Below are 12,546 nucleotides of genomic sequence, written 5' to 3' on the forward strand. Positions count from 1 at the left end.
ACGATACAGCTTTTCTTCAGATGGCGATGATAAAATACTGCTTTTCACACAGTAGTTTAACCTATCTTACCACACAGCAGTCCTTACAGCCCCCTTCCTGGGGCTTAACACTCTTAAATGAGCTGTTTTAAGAGTAATTTTAGCCCACCTGTGAAATAGACGGGTATTGGGGGTGAAGCAGTTAAGCGATGTCTCTAGAAAAATCAAGGGGCCTTGGGATGGGTGTGTGGGGTCTGATTCCATTCACTGAAATGATTGAAATACTTTGCCGAATGCCGATCTGTAAATCTCACTCGCCCTTGCAATGAGGTTAGGTGCTGGCTGGGCTAGGACTTAAAACAGTGACACACACACACACACCAACATGTGGTGGCTGCTTTCTTCCAGTAAAGAACCAATCCTGTCTTTGCTCCACCTCACTGAAGCAAGAGGTGCTTCAGACACTTTGGGGAGGCATCACTTTCGTATCTGCCTTGCTGGGAACATCTGCCTCCACCGAAAGATGCTTGGCTTGGAGCTTCTTTGTATTTTGTGACTAGTGTTCCGGCCTCCATGTCAGCCATTTTGTTTGCTGAGCTGCTGTTTTAGCCAATGCGGTGATGCCTGTGGGTTCAAATGCATGTGAGGCTGACAGGGTGACCTTGTGTCAGGCACACATTCTTCCCACTATGCAGTTCTGAGCTTATAGGAGGGGCAATTCAATATAAAGGACCTCCTTGCTGTAAGAGCTGGGTGGGCCTGTTTAAATAGGAGATGCTGAACTTGAATGGCTAATGGGTTACGTTGCTACTGTTTTCTCAGTAACTGAGTGGTTGTAGCCTGCCCATAAGCAATTTCTAGTGGTTTATTAACCACCTACCCCACTAGAGAGGAATCTTGGAAGAACCAATGAGTGGGTTCTAGTTTTTCACCCATGATTCTTGAGCGCTAGCCTGGCGGTATGCTGGGGAGAAAAAGCTTCTTTCCTTGCCATCTACGCTTGGACGCTTCTATCAGATTTCTGCAGCTGCCTGTAGTTGCATGCTTGAACTGGCAGTGTTAGAACAATCATACTGATGCTGGCGAACTTCCTTGCCTGCATGATGATTCCTGCTAATCTGCATTTTTTTAAAAAAAGACAACTAGCACTACAGCTATTCATGCCAGAGGCAGCTATTAGAAGCATTTTTTGCCCTCATCGGAGAGACCCCCGCAATTATTCCCTCCGTTTTGTCCTCATAACATCCCTACATGGTTGGTTAGGCTAAGAAGAGTGTGTTTGGCCCACCAGAATGTTTCTGAGGGCCAAGCTACACATGACGAATGACACTTGAACGGCAAGTGGATTGAGTGGAGGGCAAGTGAACAGGGAGAAATACACTTGCCGTTCAAGTGTCATTCGTCATGTGTAATTTGGCCCTATGAGAATGGTGATGTGATTGTGTGTGGAGTGGTCATTTGTGTTTGTCCTAGCAAAAACCACAAACACAGTGACACCTTAAAGAGGAACGTTTATTTCAACAGGACCTTTGGGGAGGCATGGCCCAGTTTGTCAGGTAAGTGATAGAAAACTAGTATTTTGTCCTTAAGGTGTGACTGGATTTTGTTTCCTGGTGATTAATACAAAAACGTTTTGTAAATATAGTCACTGCAATCCAACCAGTTGTGAATATGACTACCTTGTTTATAACCAGAACCAAAGGAACCACAACCTGTTAGCCAATATAACCCTCTTCCAGGCAACAGGACTCATTAAAAACAGCCATGATATCAATTTGCCTTTTTTCTTCTGTTCTTCATGGCAAACCATGTTCTCTCTTAAAGCCTGTGCTGAAAAGTTAGCAGTGAGTGGCTAAGACACCCCTCTGAATAGGGATCTGGTGTCCTACAGTGACTGAGGAGGAGCTTCTGTAATCACTGGGGGGGGGGGTCCCTCCAGCTCATATCCACTGTGGCGGAACGGGCGCTGGCTCTCAGTCCGGGCAACTGAGCCGCCGTCAATGGCCTGCTAGCCCCGCTGTCCGCTTCCCATCGTCCCTAGTGGGCGTGGCTCACACTTTGTCGCTCCCACCACTCACTGAATTGTACACCACCTGACTGAGGGGCAGCGAGACCCCTCTGGCTGAATTTCCATACTAGAAAATGAATTACCCAATTTTTGGTTGGGCCCTGAAGAATTGGCAACCCACCAAGGTCTGGCCTGATCAGTTTCTCCCGGGCTCCCTCCCTTCCTGTGGCGTGCCAAGTGGGGGAGGTTATGTAGTCAGAGCAGCACAAGGTCTTTTATATTCAAAAAAGTATAATTTATTAACTATATACAGAGCACTTGCACACAAAGCAGGTAAAGGAACAACACATAGGGGTAGCCCCCCCCCCTTTTCAGAACCCCTAGGGCAGAAAATCAAACTGAGGAGAACCGCCGTCTGCTTTCCCTACCCCACTGTTCCCTACTCTACCTTAAGAGGGTGGGGGTCTCAGGGAAGAAGGTTCCCCCTTCCGTTCCTTTCTGCTGCCTCCCAGGCCCTCCACATTCAGGGCCCAGGCACCCGGGTCTCACCCAGCAGCAGGAGCCTCTCCTTCTCCAACCAAGAAGGAGCCTAACTCCCTCTCAGGATGGGCTGGGTATTTCTATTCAGGCTCCACCCCTTGTTTTCCCCGCACTTCCTTGGCCCCGGGGCAGCTGGGAGTTGTAGTCCAGGAAGAAGGGCGTCCCACACCCAGACCCCTGCAGGCCCCTCCCTGGCCCCACAGCCCATCAACCCTCAGGGGGAACATTTCCTCTCCTTTCTTTAAAGACAGATTAACAGCAACTGGCACTCATGTCACCCCTGGAAACCATTTCGTTACATCTACTATAACCTCTGGAGGTCGTGTTAGGCTAGCCATTTTCTCAGCCTCATCTGTAAACTAGGGCTGATACTGGCCTGCCTTATAGGGTTGTTGTACAGGCTACAATAGGCAAAGCGCTTTGGAACACCGGATGCTGCAGAACTCCCTTGTTTTTAGTTATAGGTGTTTTGTTTTTTTAAGTTAGATAGCTGTATTCATCTGTAGCAGCAAAATCGCAACAGGAGCCCAGTGACATCTGAGAGGCTAACAATGTGTTCCAGTTTAAAAAGCTTTGGTGATCTCATTTCATCAGGAGTCTCTAATCCATGAGACCTATGTGTTTATTTATCCCCCAGATCTGAAGTTGTTTCGGCTGAGTGCAACACACCCAAGATTCCCACCAAAGGGATGTTCTGAGGGGAACTGAAGAGGGATGGTGGCAGGTTTCATGGTCCAGAGTAAACACCCTTCCCTCCTCCATCATGCAGAGCCCAAGAAATCAGAGAAGAGGAGCCTCTCCTCAAACTGCACCCTCTTCAGGCCTCACCCCAAATCCCCAGGAATTTCCCAACCTGAAACTGACAACCCTATGGCCGGCTCTGGGTTAGGAAATACCTGGAAATTTGGGGATGGGGCTGGAGTCTGGGGAAGCCAGAGTTTAGGGAGGAGCTGGAACTCAGCATGTTCTAGCGCCGTCACCCACCAAAGCACCCATTTTCTCTGTGGCCTGGAGATCAGGTGTGATTCCAGGAGATCTCTAGCCGTCACCTGGAGATTCACAACTCAAGCTGGAAACCCCATTATGTTCCCTTTTGCAGGAACCATTTGCACCTTTGGCAACCCTCACCATCCCTGCCACTGCCCACCTGGTATCTGGAGCTGGGAAGGGGAGACCACAGGGGAAAGGGTGGCACAGTGGAAAGGCCCCAGCTCAGAGGATCCAAGGCCCCAGCGTTCAGTCTCCACATGGGAAGGAAAAAAAGAGATGGTCCTGCTTGACCTCCAGTCACTCTTGAGATTTTCCCCTGTGTCATGTTTGTCTTTACTTTTTGCTGCTTCTCTGTCTTTGGGACCTGAGGTGTGGGTTCTAGTCTACCCTCTGCCTCTTCATCTGCTACCCTTTGGCCTGTTGCTGCCTCGCAGAAGCAAAGTGTTGCCTTTTGGCTGGAAATTGAAACTGTGCCTCCCATCTCCCAGATAGCTGTCTTTCCTTAGTGAGCTCTTGAGTCACGGTACAGTTGGACGGTCTCTTGTGGCTGTCCCAGGCCCTGCACTCTCCTTGCCTTCCAACAATTCCGCTCTAGAGGGAGACCTCTAGCGGAGCGCTCCGGTGCTCCTCCCTCCCCAGTCCTGCTGCCCAACCATCGTGGATGGCAATGGATGAGTCTTCCTCCCTCAGCCCTGCCTGTATTCAGCTGCTCCACGTGTCAGCAGGAACTCCTCAGGAGGCTGCCTCTGCATTGGCAGCTGCAATTGGCTGTGTTTGTCCCATGATTTTTTGCAGATTGCTGCCCATGACTTTTTCTGTATTGATTTCCTCTCTGCAAAACAGCCATAAGCTGCAACTTGTGGGTCCAGCACTCATCAGAGAGAAGACAGGAAAGGATGCAGAATGCGGATGGAGAGTGGAGCTGAGCACCAGCCTTTCACAGCCCAATTGCAACTCTAAGGTCCGGAGAGCATCCTGGTGGCTTCCGCGTAGTCCCACATGGGTTCTGTGCGTGCACAGCTCAGCCCCAGATGTCCCCCAGCTCAAAAAGGCTCAAGACACTGGGCTCTTTCCCTTCAGACATGGCTATAAAAGCATGCGTGAGCAGCACCCTGCCTCAGTTCTTCTCTCATTGCTGAAGACGGATGTCTCCAGAGCTCCTCCTCAGAATCCTTCTGCTTTAAGACATGGTGGAGTCTCCCTGTACCTCTGGCTTCCTCAGGCCCGGAGATCTCCAGTATCCCATTGTGTCATGACTCCTCAAAGGAAGGGTGCCAGTGTGCCCCTGGTTCCATGCCCCCAGGCCCCGATACCTCTGCTAATCTCTTGTTGGGCTTCTGGAGGATAAAATCACACTTCTGCCACACACCAATTTAGGGCATTGTCAGGCACATGATAGATTCACATACCAACCTTTTATCGAATGCTGAAAAATAACAGAGTGCTTTATAATAAATTTGAAAAGGCCGAGGGTCTACAGGGGTCTACAATGCTGAAGCTCCGAGGAGGGATGGAAAGGGAGGTAGAGGAGCCTCTGCTTTGATTCACATCCTTTCCCTGGGCAGCATTCCCCTGCCTGCCCGGTTTCAAATTCACCAGCCCAGCCCACAAGCCTCTGGCCCCAGAGATCAGCCTCTTCTGCCCAGCTGGTGGAACTACGGAACCTCCAGGCACTGATGTCACCATTCCGGGGTTCCGGCATCCATGGCGATGGAGAACTGTGAAAGATGCTTCAAACAGCCGTTAGGAACTGAACAGGAGTCAGCCTCAGGCTCCGAACCGAGTCAGGGTTGACAAGACAGGCACGGAAATGCCTGTCTATAGGAGAGAGAAAACTCACCGGGAGAGTAAATGGCGGGTAAGAACAAACGTGTTCTCAGAGTGGATGGAGGAGTGAGTGGTGGGAAGTCTGGCGTTTCGGCCAGAGGGGCAGATTTGGATTGGGTAGGGATAGCAACTTAGGGCAGGAGCATGGGAAAGACGGCCCTTTCACAGAGCTGCACTTTTTGGGCCAGTCTCCGCTTTCAGGAATGGCCACTGTTTTCCACAGGGGTGAAGAAAATAATGGCAGTCTAACTGCCACGCAAGTCCAGATGTTTGGGAGTTGAATTAAATGGTTGGGTTGAATTATAGTGGAACTATAGTGGAGGTTAGCAATCTCCTTCCTGACTTGAAGAAGAAAACTGCAGACAGGCGCTCCCAAAAAAGTTTGCAGAAAGATGACTGGATGGGTGATGGGATCCAGAGAGTTTGTGGAGAGTCTGGTGACATAAATTTGGTGTGCACCATAACCTTCTAAGTCCCACCTTCTTTGTGTTTGATATCAAAACAGGGAGTTTTGGGGACGGCTGTTCACTGTGTGGCTGCTCCATCCCTTTTCGCCTTGAGATGGTTGGCAAGATGGGTGGACTATGTGATTCCTCGCGGTCGCACAGAAGAGAATGGTAAGGCACTATTGTCTTAGGGGAGGAAGGGCCATCTCTTTCGGAGAGGAGCCCTGGGGAGATAGTGTGAGCAGCTCCAAGAAGCAGGGAACGATCTCTCACATGATATCGCTGGATCGGTCCACTGCCCGTTGAGACATCCCCTTAATTCCACCTGTCAAGGCATCCCAGTTCCCTTGGCTAGCATCAGAGAGCTCTGCTCCTTGTAGGGCTGGTATGGAGGCTCTTCCTCTTGCCCATCAGAGAAGAGTCCTCTTGACTTGGGTGGGAGAAATAAAGGGACTGGGAAGGGGACTGGGAAGGGGGAGCTCAATGGGTCCCACCTTTCAGACCACTCAAAGCCCCCCTTTTGCTTGCTACAGTCCTCTTAAAGTAGCAAGTTACTTGAAGTCCCGCATAATCAAAGTCTTGATCAAAATTTTCCACAGATCTGCGAAGAAGGCCCCCTAAGGCAAGCCACGTTCCAGAGCCAGTGAGTATGACTCATAGTAGAAGAAATTGTTCTAAGCAGGACTAGTGATCCCAGGAGTCCTGGTCCTTCAACTAGTAGCATTGCAGGTATAGCCTGATAGCATGCCGTAAGAGCGCATAAGAGCTTTCCAGAGCAAAGTAAATGAAGCCAGTTGCTTGCCCCAAGAATCTCCTTTAGGTAATAGAAGAAGAGAGGAAAAGAAAAGGGTCATTAATGGATGTGCCAAACCAAGTTGGATTCAGAGCAGGGTCTCTCGTCAGTTTAAATCCTCAGATCTGATTCTTTAACACTGGAAGTAAAGACTACAGAAGACAATTCCACTGGTTCCAATGGCACTTGAGAAAACTCATACACCTGGTGGCGGGGCGGGGTGGGGTGGCTAAGATTGCCTGGTCCCTCCGCATTGCAGGCAAGATCAGGATCAGGCCCCGAAGGCAGTCCTAAATGGCCCACCTTCAGCTCGAAATGGGCCCTGGCTTCCACCGGTCTGACCCACGGATGCTGTAATGTCTCCCTTGTCTCTCAGCTATCAGACCTGAACGATTCCCAAGCCCACAATTCCACTGGCTAACTTGGAGGCCTGCTTACATAGATCCTGCATCTCTGGGGTACATTTCTGAGCTCTACCTGTCACAAAAGGGACTTCGATGACTTGAGAGAAATGACAGATAAGATCCCATTGCTAAATGGGTCTCCCATACGAAAGGAGCCCAAGATGGGAAGGCGTGATTGAGAAAGGAATTGGTGAAGGCATAATGGCAAACAGTCGTAATGGGGAACGACAGAATAGTCAGCCTGACGCTGCTACAGGGAAGGTGCAACAGATTCTAAAGCCCTCAATCTGCAAGCATTGTGAAAAGAAAGCACTTAATAGAAGCCAGCATGGCTTTTTCAACCATAACCAGGGCTGTGCAAGCCCTGGTCGCTTCGGGTTTCCAGCTTCGGGTTTACCTGAACCGGGAAACAGCTTCAGGTAAAGCTGCTTCGGAGATACTGCTTCGTATAGCTTCGGGTTTGCCTCGGAAAGATTCCGGTGTCAATTTCACTTCCGGCTTTTGGGTGCCCTGGGGGGGGCAATTTCTTTCCGAGGCAAACCTAACTTGGTGGAGACCTTCTCCTACCTCTTCTCTAACAACCTCCCAAGATTCGGAAAGTTTGGACTTTCCGTCCATCCTCCTCCATTCGCCATTATTCCCTATGGGAAAAACAGGCGACATTTCTAGGTTGATAGACGTGGCATTTTGCAAGCTAAATGCACCCAACCCTCAGGGGACCTCCTCCCACCTGTCCTCCCACCCCCCACCAAGGCTCAACCTGCTCCCACTTTGGGGGACCATTTTATGGCCCCTCAAAGAAGGTACCCCTATCCTCGCCTTGTGCATTATTTCCTATGGGGAAAAAATGAAGATGCTTGTGTGGCTAGGGGTGGCATTTTGCATACGAAATGCCGCCAACCCTCAGGGGACCTCCTCCCACCTGTCCTCCCACCCCCCACCAAGGCTCAACCTGCTCCCACTTTGGGGGGGCCATTTGAGGGGGGCTAACCTGAAACCCCCAACAGCCCCACACAGCCCCAAGGACACCCTCCCCAACATTCCCAGTCTTTCCCCCTACCCCAAGAGCAGGCTGGCCAGCCATCTCCCATTGTTCCCTATGATGGGAACTTTTAAACTCTTTTTCCCAGGGCAATTATGCACATCCCAGGGGTGCTATAATGGAGGGCACACTCCTGAGTGCAAGCTTGTCCCTGTGAAAGCACACCTGAACCCCAGACACCCTCCCCAAAATTCCCCCACCACCTACAGAGAGGGCTGGCCAGCCAGACCCATTGTTCCCTAAGAGGGGAACTAACCTAATACCAAAGAACAAAACCACAAACACACAATGAATAAAGTTTAAAATCTTTATTTTTCAACCTTCAAATACAGAAAAAAGGCACAGTAGTGTGGCACAGCACACCATTCCCCCACCCCACCCCAAGGGAACACAACTCACTACACACCAGAGAATCTGAAAAACACAGTTACATGCAAAAAATCTTTATTTCCTGTTGTGATTCGAGTTACACAGCAAGAACACAACACTGAGGGCATCGCAGCCGCCCCCCACCCCAAAGGAACACAACTCACTACACACCAGAGAATCTGAAAAACACAGTTACATGCAAAAAATCTTTATTTCCTGTTGTGATTCGAGTTACACAGCAAGAACACAACACTGAGGGCATCGCAGCCGCCCCCCACCCCAAAGGAACACAACTCACTACACACCAGAGAATCTGAAAAACACAGTTACATGCAAAAAATCTTTATTTCCTGTTGTGATTCAAGTTACACAGCAAGAACACAACACCAAGGGCATCGCACCCGCCCCCCCCACCCCAAAGGAACACAACTCACTACACACCAGAGAATCTGAAAAACACAGTTACATGCAAAAAATCTTTATTTCCTGTTGTGATTCAAGTTACACAGCATGAACACAACACCAAGGGCATCGCAGCCGCCCCCCCACCCCAAAGTAACACAACTCACTACACACCAGAGAATCTGAAAAAACACTTACATGCAAAAAATCTTTATTTCCTGTTGTGATTCAAGTTACACAGCAAGAACACAACACCAAGGGCATCGCAGCCACACACCCCCAAAGGAACACAACTCACTACACACCAGGAAACACCCCTCCTCCCCCCAACCCTTTAAAATCTTAGCTTGGGGCAGACACACAGACACTCACACACACACACACACACCAGGAAACACTCCCCCCTCTAACCACACACACACACCAAATGTAGAAAAACATTAATTTTTTAAAAAAATATTCACTCCCACCCAGTCAAGCCCTTAATCCTCCCCTCCCCTCCCCACACCCACCAAGGCAACCCCCCTGAGAAAACCCGGTGAGTCACTGACTTGCTCACCACTCCTGCAGTCCAGCGATGGTCAGGCGACAGGCAGGAATTCAACGGGGGAAGTCCTCCACAGCAAGACTGCAGAGAAGAGATGCTCGACCAGCCACATCAGCAGCAGCAGGAGTCTCTCAAGTCTCTCCGTCTAGGAAAGAGCAGAATGGAAACTGGTTATTAAATAAGTATATTAACTCTTTAACAACTACTTCTAAATTCTAAGCCCTCAGTCCCAAAGTGTGGAAGCCAGAGTAAAAAACTAGGCCAAAGCCTTGGCACACACCAGGGAAGCCACCCACTGTAGAAATGAAAGGCACGCACAGTAAAAAAACCAACTTTAAACAGAGCAGCAGTGGGCCAGCTTCAAGTTAACACCCCCCCCACACACACACACACACCTAGGCCAAAGCCTTGGCACACACCAGGACTTGGCATGAGTCTGCCCCTGGGAAGCCACTGTTAAATTAAAAAAAATAAAAATAAAATGCAAACTTAAAACAAATCCTTTCCCAAACCCATTGCCCCCCAACCACCCCCTCCCCCAAAGATCAAAGAATCTTGTGAGTCAGTGGGACTCACTTACCCGTGAGATGCAGGGCCAGTCAGCAGCGCTCCGCAGCAGGGTCCTCCTCTTCCAATTTCTGTCCAGGCAAGCTGCTCTGTCAATGTCAAGGTAAATTGGAAGATTCCTAAAGGGAAGCCTCCAATTTATAGCCCTGCAGTGCAGCATTTTAAAAAAGACACTCTACTTTCAGAGAATGCCCATTGGCTGGGCTGGAAGGAAATTGCTACTGCAGGATTGGCCACTCCTAACCCCTCCTCCCCCTTGCACTCATTGCAAAGTCTGCAAACAGTGCAAAGAATCTCTCCAAATGTGCAGGTTTGCACTGTTTGCAGACTTTGCTTGCTGCTTGCATTGGCAATGGAGATCAAGCAGCAAGCAAAAACTCCCACCACTTTTTCAGGGATGGGAGGGGGAAGGAGGAGGTTAGAGTGAGTCACTCACTACTCCTCCCCCTCCCCTCTCCAAAGCCGGAGCTGGAAGCCTTGAATAGGCTTCAAAACGTTGCCTTTTTTTTTTTAAGCAGAGGAAGCTTTTTGCTTTCTGCTGCTGATCTCCATAGCGGCTGCTTGGAATTGCAAGTAGCCAGCAATGGAGATCAGCAGCAGCAAGCAAAAGCTTTCCGTGCTAAAAAAACAAAAACAAAACGGCGCTCGGAGCCCAAGCGACACGAATCGCTTCGGGTTGCTTAGCTTCAGTATTTCCGAAGCGGGGCCATCTTGCTGGCCCCACGTCGGGAAATTCCGAAGCTACACGAAGCGGGTAGCTTCGGGTAACTTTACCCGAAGCGAAACCCAAAGCGACCAGCCCTAACCATAACCCCTGGCGGACAAACCGTACGGCTTTAGGGCCAAGGTACAACTGACAAATGACACTTGAATGGCAAGTGGATTGAGTGGAGAGCAAGTGAACAGGGAGAAATACACTTGCCGTTCACTTGTAGCTTGGCCCTCAGGGTTTGGGTGACTGTCCTAGATGGTGAGAACGTCACTGAGCAAACATATCTTTTTTAAAAAATGAATTTATTTTTCAAACATTTTAAGACACTTTTCAAACATTTATCTTGATTTCAACAAGACAGTTGACTTGGTCCCATTTATATTTGAGCAAGGAAATGGGTTTGGTGTGGGCTAGACAACAGCATCATTGGGTGGATTCATAGGTGCTTAGAAAGTTGGACTCAAGGAGTGTTCATTAGTCGAGACGGAGGGAGGTCTTTGATAAATAAATCATATGTTGGCCACAGAAACCTAATTAAAGGATTCCATATTTGGGCTGTTAGCAGGGTTAGCAGTGGAAGCATGATTATAGGTGGTTGTGAGCTGGTTCTGCTGGCTGGTGTGGGTGCAGGAATGAGTGTGAACAGAAAGGGCCTCCTGTTGAGAAGGTATGAAACATTCCAGTGTGGTATAGCCTGCTTCTTCCAGGAGACCATTGAATCTTTTCCTTGAAGACATGATTTAGCAACCTAAATTTCATACAGTGGGTTATCAGCCATTCGAAATGAACCTCAGTCCAGCAGGATATGCACTGCTTGGGCCATAGCCATTGTGTGCCTGAGTTAACATTAGTTAGAGATACAAGCAACACACCAGGGATATAAGGTCCTTGTGGTCATTGAAGAACGTCAAAACTGACCATTCCGGCAGCGGAGAGTTTGGTGTACGTGACACATCTTTCTTGCCTCAAGAAAGAGGCCATCTTTCTTGCCTCAAGATGTAAACATGGGAAGGTTTGAAAAGATGGCATTTCAGTGGAGACACTCTGGAGAGAGAGATTACTCCATCCTTCTTAAGCTATGGGTTTCACTGGTGACAACTACCAAAGTTCCTGGGAAACACCTGGCTAGTTACATGAAATAATCTGCGGTTTCAGCACTGATAATTTCAGTTTTTCTCTCCAGTGGACCGCTTGTTTGGTTCCATAAAGAAACTAGCCAGCCTCGACTGTTGCTCAAGGGAAACTTTTAGAGGATGGTGAAAGCGGGGCTCAGCTCCAGGAGAGAATAGATAATGGCCCTCAGAAATCTGATTTGGGAAAGAATTGTCTCTGTCTGAGAGCCAAGCTACAAGTGACGACTTTCACAGGTTGGATACTTGTCTGCTTACCTCAAGTTTTGAGGGGAAATGTAGGCATCCTGGTTATACAGATTGGCTCTCCATTACAGCTGCAAGACCAGGACGCCGACATTTCCCATCCAAACTTAAAGGAAGCTGACAAGTGTCCAACCTGTTTAAGGCGTCACTTGTAGCTTGGCTCTGAGATGCTGGAGACCTGCTGCCAGGCAGGGTAGACAATGGTCGAAGCTGATTTCATTTGTCCCTAACTGGAGGTGGTGTTAGAAGTGTCATGTTTTGAATTGCCAACATGTTTTTTCATAAATAGAATCCACAGGCATGCCGATCTTGGACAAGGATGTCGTCGATGGACAGATTAAAGAATACGAGCGGACCAGTCATGTACAGAAAGGCCACTGAGTGTGAACAGAAAGGGCCTCCTGTTGAGAAGGTATGAAACATTCCAGTGTGGTATAGCCTGCTTCTTCCAGGAGACCGTTGAATCGTTTCCTCGAAGACATGATTTAGCAACCTAATTTTCATACAGTGGGTTATCAGCCATTCGAAATGAACCTCAGTCCGG

The sequence above is a fragment of the Eublepharis macularius genome, chromosome 15 (assembly GCF_028583425.1).
Source record: "Eublepharis macularius isolate TG4126 chromosome 15, MPM_Emac_v1.0, whole genome shotgun sequence".
NCBI lineage: Eukaryota > Metazoa > Chordata > Lepidosauria > Squamata > Eublepharidae > Eublepharis > Eublepharis macularius.